Source organism: Cherax quadricarinatus, chromosome 17 (genome assembly GCF_038502225.1).
Source record: "Cherax quadricarinatus isolate ZL_2023a chromosome 17, ASM3850222v1, whole genome shotgun sequence".
NCBI classification, from domain to species: Eukaryota; Metazoa; Arthropoda; class Malacostraca; order Decapoda; family Parastacidae; genus Cherax; species Cherax quadricarinatus.
This window is the reverse complement of record NC_091308.1, coordinates 27,372,505-27,381,881: the sequence shown is the minus strand read 5'-3', so window position 1 is coordinate 27,381,881 and position 9,377 is coordinate 27,372,505. Positions and strand designations below refer to the sequence as shown.

The following is a 9,377-nucleotide window of genomic DNA, read 5'->3' as shown; positions in this document are numbered from 1 at the left end:
ATTTTTTTTAGCGTGACAAAGAGGTAAAAAATTTAATACCTTCTTGGATACTGTAAATGATGCGAAAATTTGCATTACGTTCAAGTATCAACGGAAAAGTGAAGGTATACTCGCCTCCCTCGATGTTCTGATGAACCTCTTATTGTATGTTAAGGCGAGTTTACTCCAGACACCTACTGCCAGCGCTTGTATACTCCATTACTAGTGCCATGATCAACAAGACCACTGAGACCATGAGACAGTAAGACCCATGAGACTAGTAAGACCATAAGAACAGAAGAATGAAGGAACATTGCAGTAGGAATACTGGCCCATGCTAGGCAGGCCTAACTCACACCCAGCCAAACCCACACACATTCCCGTCCGATCTGACTTGACGGATTCCCCAAGTTTCCATCCCAATGACTAACTGGAAGCTTGTTGCGCTCATAGCAGGTGATCTCTGGTGTACATTGCATCATACAGAGTGTTCACGAGAGATAAACATGAGTGTACATTTCACCAGATGGAGTGTACACGAGAAATGAACACTCGTGTGGAAAGTGTCGCCTCAAGAACTGTACACACACACACACACACACACACACACACACACACACACACACACACGTTCTCACTAACACTGCACACAAAAAGGAACAGGCTTGAGGGTTAATCGAAAGTGGACAGACTATCTCCCCCCCCCCCATACCCGTTCCCTTTCCCCTACCAGTTGATCCTCATCGCCCTAATGAAGTCTCCCAGCTCAGGCTGGCACATTTCAACACCTTGCATGAGCACCATCCTGCGTGGTGGAATATGACAGAGAAACACTGGTAGCTATCCTCCCTACTGTGTAACTATCAGGTTTGAAAAAAAAAAAGGGATCAGCTGGTCTAAAAAAAAAATGTTGTGGGTCTTCAACGTTGTATGAAAACAGTCTCTCTCTCTCTCTCAGATCACTAATAACTCTGGAATACTGTGGTTATTTAAACTTATGTATCACATGTAAGCTTAATGAAATGAAAAACTATTATTATAATACTCACGAGGCAGCGCTAAACCCTTAAGGGTCATGCAGCACCTGGGAAATGGGAAACTTGATCCGAAGAAGGGCAAAGTAATGCCAGTTCCTTGTATCCTGGAACTTTCTTCAAGATAAAAGTGCCTTGAAAGTTTGAAGCCCATATAATTAGGCATTGTCAAGTTATCGCACAAAATCATTTTCACTGTTTGTTAAAATAAAAAAATGAAAATTTTGCATTAATGCAATCCGAACCTTTTGGTAAGTACTGAAAGCCAGTGTTAACCCTTTGTCGAGCCTATCAGAAGAGGCATTCTCAAGTTATCTCATGGAAACTGTATGAGGAGAGAGTCAATGACAATCAGTTTAAGTACCCAACACTAACAGTCTTTATAAGACAAGGTAGTGGGTAGAGAGAATTAATTTTACTAATAAAATCAATAAAAAATAAAATCTTTCTTCGTGAGAAAAAAGCAGGGACGATTAGTGCTCTTAGAGATTTTATCGGATAAAGTGGAGGAATAATGGAAGACAGAGAGACTGAAGATCTAGTAATTACGCTGCAATAGCAGATATTTAGGTAAACGGTGGCGGATGATGTAAGTGTTGACCGTGGAGTGACTCACTCAACCACACTGCTAAGCGACCTGGATCACCTCTGCTAAACCTACGATGGCCGTTATTTAAGCGAAGGATGGACGTAATTTTCACTTTCATCCGCCAGGCGGTGACGTCGGAGTAGGGTGCGGGCTAGACCGGACATCATCCGGCCACCCCTGACCACCATCCGGCCACCCCTTGGCCACCATCCGGCCACCCAACGGGCGTCTTGAAGCAGAGACCGGCCAGCCAGCCGTCCCGTGAGCAGTCTTGAGTGAGCGGCGAGACAGTGCGCAAGTCTCTGCTCCTGTTTCGATAAATTCCGTTTCCAACGTGTTTGGTCTCTTGTGATGTGTTTGAGACCTGTGTTGTGAATTCGTGGTGCACCTTGTGATACCGTGAGTGTGCCTGTGTCTCAGTTGGCAGCAGAAAACTGGTTTGATTTCAGAGATTTAAACTGGACTGAGTCGTGGAGGTAAAGTTTTGTATGAGTTTTTATGGGGCTGTAGATATGGCCGTGTCCCTAGTGGTCAGGCGGTGTGAAGTTCTTGTCAATGTATCTCCTTTGTCATCAGATTTAGTGTAAAAAAAAAACACACTGGTATTCATGTTTATTTACAAGAAAACGAATGAGTTAGTAAAACATTTCCAGCCTTGTTTACATTCCAGATCTGTTGCTATTTCTTTTTGTCCTCAAAGTTTCCTTTCTAGTTTGTCAACACACGTGACCAAGGTCACTGAGGTATCACATTGTCTCTTACAGTGACCCAAATGCCATGTTGCATTATGTGACCTTAATAACTCGTTAATGCTGGACTATTAACAAATATAAATTGTTGAAGAATAACAAGGCACAATACCGTGACTGGAACAATACACAAATAACCCTCACTTGGGAGAAACTTATTACGACGTTTCAGTCCGACATGGACCATTAACTAGTTCAAGTCGAACCGAAACGTCCTCATAATTTCTCCTATATGCGGGTTAGTTGTGTAAATTAATGTTAATGTAAAACATTAAACCTCGCTTATTTCGGGTAAGCAATGCAACACCTTTAAAGAAATGCCTTTTAAAGGGGCTGCCTTGATGCTGGTGAAGGGCTGGAGCAGCCAATCCCTTGAATTAAACCTGATTTCCTTCCATTCCCCAGAGGTTATACTCCTATAGTTTCAGCTCATTCCCATTTATGTAACAGTAATTTAAAGAACTGCAAGTATACTGTGTGTCTGTTTGCATTCTGTTTATTAAATGACAGTTGTTCGGTACGACTTACCTTGACTTTATAAACTACGTAGCCTCGAGGGACATGAGAATGTTATACCGTGAAAGCTTCTGGGGCTGTGGGAAAAGACAGTAGGGTCACAGATGGTGGTTATTCTCGAAGACGGAAGCACTGTCTCTGAAGCTTTTGTAATGGATATTGTGTTGTCCATCGACTCCAGGCTGAGGGACTGATTACCTCAAACTCCTTCTCATCTTCCACCATTCATCTCTGTACCAGACTGAAGAAGCCACTTGTTGGCGAAACGTTCCCGTAATACAGATTCCCAAATGTTGCACAAGTGTATCATTCTTCAACTTGTCGGTTTTCTAAATCATTTATATCATTGTATATAATATTATAAATGTTGTGTGTTCCATCAGAGTTAATATTCTTGTCAGCTGTTGTGGACTTTAGCAGTCTACATTAATAGTCTTAATTACACGTGTTTCAGTAAGGCAGAAATGCAAGCATATCTAGTAAAAAAAAAAGTTGGTTGCTATAGAGTATAGATATGAGTTGAAAACACCTCTTGACAGTAGAAATGTTGGTAGAATTACCGATAATGTGTTAGGTAAAAGGACACAAGTGTAACTATTGTGACATTTTCTTGTGGTAACGTTTCGCTCTGCAGGAGCTTTACCAAAGCTCCTGAAGAGCGAAACTTTGCCACAATAAAATGTCACATTAGTTGCACTTGCGTCCTTTTACCTAACACCTTTTGGCAGGAATGAAGCGAGATACAGCGGGTGTTCGTGGCTTGATTGGTAGCGTCCCCATCTCTCACACTGCTATGGGTTCTAACCTCACCCATGCTGTGGTTTGTTTGCAGTCGTGTTGTTACGATTTCGTGTGTCTGGGTGCGATCCCCGGCATGGGTGAAACGATGGACATGTTTCCTTATACGTGTTGTCACTGTTTACCTAGCAGTAAGTAGGTAACTGGGTATTAACTATTGTGGGTCGCATCCTGGGGAAGAGCGAACTACCCTGGCTTTCTTGGATTATCCTGCATTAACACTCAGGGGCTAATAATCCAATAACTTTATTTTAATTTGCTTACTTTATTATCTATTTTAATTTACCCTGACACTATTGCTCAAAAATCGAAGAGCACAAGAATAACCCTAGAAAGCTCTGGCAACAACTAAAACAGTTGGGATATAGTCAAAAACCATTAGATAGATCTAACATAGTACTAAATATTGATAACGAGGTATGCCACAAATCAACTAAATTGTCCATCACCACTAATACCGTACCAGAGAGGTTCAAGGAGGCCAGAGTTACTCCTATCATCAAGAAAAATAGTAGGTCTGATGTCAGCAACTATAGGCCTGTTAGTATACTCAGTGTAATATCCAAAATTCTAGAGAGGGCGGTGTACTGTCAAGTAGCTAAGTATCTTAATAACAACAACATTCTCCATAGTTATCAACCAGACTTCAGGAGATCTTACTCAACCGACACCTCCATAATTAATCTGATGGGTTACATGAGAACTGAAATGTCGATAGGGAACCTCATAGGAATGGTAACCTTAGATTTGCAAAAGGCCTTCGATACTGTGAACCACAATATATTATGTAAGAAACTTCAAGCCATCAACATAGGTTCCATAGACTGGTTTAAGTCCTATCTCAGCAATAGGAAACAAACTGTCAAAATTAACAAAACAGAATCGGAACCCCTGCCGATAGCATGTGGAGTTCCCCAAGGTAGTATTCTGGGTCCCTTATTATTTCTTTGTTAAGTAAACGACATGCCCATCAGTGTCAAGGGCAAACTCCTACTGTATGCGGATGACAGTGCTCTGTTAGTGTCAGGTAAAGACCCACAAGATTTAACTAACGTAATAACACTAGAACTGAAGTCCTGCAGCAAATGGTTAGTAGACAACAAACTGTCGTTACACCTCGGGAAAACGGAAGCCATACTCTTTGACACGAACCATAAACTGAGAAGGGTAAATAATATTAATGTCCGGTGCAATGGGGAACCCATCACTTTAGCTTTCTCAGTAAAATATCTGGGAATCCCCTTTGACCCATTCATGTCAGGAGAATTGATAGGGAACTGGCGTAAAGAAAGCGAATGCCAGACTGAAGTTCCTCTACAGACAAGCACAGTGTCTAGCTACTGAGGCTCGCAGGACCCTATGTCTAGCTCTCATACAGTGTCATATTTACTACACTTGCTCTTCATGGTACTCTGCCTTGATAAAAAAACTTAAAGATAAACTGCAAATCACCCAGAACAAAATGGTATGATTCATCCTGGACCTGGGGCCAGGATGAATTACAGCAGTTGGACATGCTGAATGTTGAAGACAGAGTAAAACAACTGAAGTTAAATCAAGTTTATAAAATTGATTAGTGTCCAGAATATCTTGCTGCCAGTTTTGTCAAGGTTGGGAACCAAAGGAATCATAGTACTAGGGGGAGAGAGCACAACTTTGTAGTACCCACAGTCAGTGGCCAGGCTTCAAACACCTTTTATTGTACAGCAATAAAGGAATGGAACAGACTGCCTGCACATGTCAAAGCCAGTCATAGCATGAACCAGTTCAAGAAGACTGCCAAAAGGTACATAATGAATGTAGCGACAGAAAAGGAGGAGAATGATTTTTTATTTTTTTTAGCTAACACACATGTAAATATAAATAACTCTTTTTACCTTATTCCTGGTATATCTCCTTTATAGTATAATAATAAGATATTATCTCCTTCATAGTATAATAATAAGGTATTAAAAGGACCCCAATGGAAATAAATCACTTTGACTTTTTTGGGTTATCCCAGGTTCTCTACACATATGCTGCTATGTATGATAATCTATGTAACTGTATTTGTGTATACTTGAATACACTTACTTGCCTCTTATCGACTGTGGATTGCTGCATTAATGACCCTCGAGCAGTAGATAGACTTTAAACCACATCCAGAAAACTAACTTTCACTCACTCTCCCAGACATGCGATTAAAGACAGCATATTTTAAGTAAACAAGCACAGCTGTGCAGTCAAAATGTGTAAATAAAATCAAGTTTTTTACATTGTACATGGCATATAAGGCACGCTTGTATCAGTGTAGTTAAGCGGTGTTTATACTAGCGCCTTGGATCTGAATCCAGTCTTACAGCAAAAATTGGTTGGGTTGATTCACGAATTCGTATTAACACGATTGCAAACAAATCACGATACGGTCTGTGAGTTTTAGGTTCATCTACCATGAGTTCAACCCCACTCGTTCCGTAATGTGTTGGGTTATGACAGATATGAGAGAGAGAGTGAAGAATGTGATAGTTACTGAGATACTATAGTAGTGGCCTTGGCTAGCACTCAGTGGTCAGTATCCGTCAGGTATTTGATACCTCACTATTTTTTTTTTTTGTTCGTGTGACCGCGTGAGTCTCACGCCAGAGTAACATAGGTAAAGTTCTCACAGTGACTGGGCATAATTTACCATGATGTACTGTTCACATTTAGCTAGAGAAATGAACAGACCCAATCCAGGTTATTGGTAATTATTTATTTGAATCAGACCGGTGCCAAAAATAATTGCAGGCGGGTATTGTGCCGGAGATGTGGAAGATAGCTTATGTATTACTTATTTTCGACGTTGTTTATATATACTTTTCAACATGGCATTTGATAAGGCACAACATAAGTCTGAGAACTATGAGGATGTCCATACTAGAGACGTGGCTGACCCTTAAGCAACAGTGTTTGCACACATAAGGAGAAATCAGACTGAGGGCCAGTCACAAGCGGCATCCCACACGGGTCAGTGTTGGCTTCAATGTTTTTCACAACTTGCATAAACGACATAGAAGAGATGGAGAAAAACGAAATAAACTCGCTAACGACGAAAAACTAGGCAAAATATATTCTTGGGTGGATTCCAGCCAGCTTCAGAATATGAAAATGTTGGCGTAGTGAGAAAAGATGTGGAGAATTATAAAGTTGGTGGCACTGGTATGGCGATGCCTACAATTTGTAGGTAAAACACACACTGTATGCTGCAAACTCTTTCTAATCTTCAACCATTCTTTTTTTTATTGGACTGAGGAAGCCACTGGTTGGCGGAACGTTTCTGTAATTAAGATGCCCGAGTATTACACAAGTGTCTAATTCATCATCCTGTCGGTTCTCTGAACCAGTTATTTACACTCGTATGCATTGATAGATTTATAATAAAGAAACGTTTCGTCACGAGTATCTTCTTCGGGTTAATAAGTTTATTCAGGTATACACAAATACAGTTACATAGATTATCTTGTAGATGAATGGTTCACAGAACCGACACGTTGATAAATTAGACACATGTGCAACTCTTGGGTATCTTTATTAAGGAAACGTTTCGCCACACAGTGGTTTCATCAGTCCATACACAGGAGAAACTTGAAGTTCTTCAAGTTTCTCTTGTGTATGGACTGATGAAGCCACTGTGTGGCGAAAAGTTTCCTTAATAAAGATACCCAAGAGTTGCACATGTGTCTAATTTATCATAGATTATATTACATAGCAACATATGTGTAGAGAACCTAAGTAAGTAAGTAAGTAAGTAAGTTTATTCAGGTATACACAAATACAGTTACATAGAATTATCATACATAGCAGCATATGTGTAGAGAACCTAGGATAACCCAAAAAAGTCAGACACAGTGACTTATTTCCATTGGAATAACCCAAAAAAAGTCAAAGTGACTTATTTCCATTGGAATAACCCAAAAAAAGTCAAAGTGACTTATTTCCGTTGGGGTCCTTTAGGTTCAGCATCTTAGCACTGGTTTAGTCCCGTGATGACTCCTCGAGACTTACCAAATCTTGAACATTAAAATGGTATAAAATACCGACAGGTTGTTAGGTAAGACACAAATGCAACAGTTAGGTATCTTTATTTCGAAACGTTTCGCCTACACAGTAGGCTTCTTCAGTCGAGTACAGAAAAGTTGATAGAAGCAGAAGAGACTTGAAGACGATGTAATCAGTCCATCACCCTTAAAGTTTTGAGGTGGTCAGTCCCTCAGTCTGGAGAAGAGCATTGTTCCAAAGTCTGAAACAATATGGAGTTGAAGTGACAGGATGGAGCCTTATATAGCGCCAGGAGGTGAGGCGTAGGTCACTAGTAGAACGCAGATGTTGGGAGGTCAGGTCCCTCTCAAATCCAGCCTTTCTCACTAGTAGAGGTTGTCGAAGTTGATTTCAGGTCTGTACCAAGATAGCCTTGTGTTGCAGTGTCTGACAGATTGAACATTAAAATGGTATAAAATAACGACAGGTTGTTAGGTAAGACACAAATGCAACAGTTAGGTATCTTTATTTCGAAACGTTTCGCCTACACAGTAGGCTTCTTCAGTCGAGTACAGAAAAGTTGATAGAAACAGAAGAGACTTGAAGACGATGTAATCAGTCCATCACCCTTAAAGTTTTGAGGTGGTCAGTCCCTCAGTCTGGAGAAGAGCATTGTTCCAAAGTCTGAAACAATATGGAGTTGAAGTGACAGGATGGAGCCTTATATAGCGCCAGGAGGTGAGACGTAGGTCACTAGTAGAACGCAGATGTTGGGAGGTCAGGTCCCTCTCAAATCCAGCCTTTCTCACTAGTATAGGTTGTCGAAGTTGATTTCAGGTCTGTACCAAGATAGCCTTGTGTTGCAGTGTCTGACAGATTGAACATTAAAATGGTATAAAATACCGACAGATACCTAAAGATACCTAACTGTTGCATTTGTGTCTTACCTAACAACCTGTCGGTATTTTATACCATTTTAATGTTCAGTCTGTCAGACACTGCAACACAAGGCTATCTTGGTACAGACCTGAAATCAACTTCGACAACCTCTACTAGTGAGAAAGGCTGGATTTGAGAGGGACCTGACCTCCCAACATCTGCGTTCTACTAGTGACCTACGTCTCACCTCCTGGCGCTATATAAGGCTCCATCCTGTCACTTCAACTCCATATTGTTTCAGACTTTGGAACAATGCTCTTCTCCAGACTGAGGGACTGACCACCTCAAAACTTCAAGGGTGATGGACTGATTACATCGTCTTCAAGTCTCTTCTGCTTCTATCAACTTTTCTGTACTCGACTGAAGAAGCCTACTGTGTAGGCGAAACGTTTCGAAATAAAGATACCTAACTGTTGCATTTGTGTCTTACTTACCAAGTCTTGATGAGCTTGGCATAGTGAATCTATTTTAACTTTCAATGTTGTTATGAGCGGCTACTGCGTCAAGGCAGCTCCGGTATAGCTGCCACTAAGATTCTCCGGGAGACCCCAGTAAAGATGCACCATGAACCTCCTGGAGGCTTTTGATCTGATCGCCTCAGAGATAGATGACTGTCGACAAGGAAGGCCCACCCGGGTCTAGAACAGATTAAACAATGCGTATCTGAGAGTGTAACGATGGATAAGGGGATGGTGAGGGATCCCTCGTGAGCGAGGGAGAAGGTAGGGTCTGGAGATGCCTTACCCCGGAGAACACTAGTGTGGCCCCAGGTCAGGA

General features: G+C 41.2%; 1 protein-coding gene across 2 annotated transcripts in view; it reads left to right on the top strand.

The window, feature by feature from the left end:
* The first annotated feature begins 1,858 nt into the window (after window positions 1-1,858).
* Window positions 1,859-9,377, top strand: part of Tsp74F (Tetraspanin 74F) — a 177,124-nt gene continuing 169,605 nt past the window's right edge. The window contains exon 1 of one of the 2 annotated variants that reach the window (XM_070085889.1): window positions 1,859-2,001. The gene's annotated coding sequence lies outside the window, so the exon portion shown is untranslated. Of the gene's footprint in view, window positions 2,079-9,377 lie in introns of both variants that reach the window. The other variant, XM_070085888.1, reaches the window with a different exon arrangement.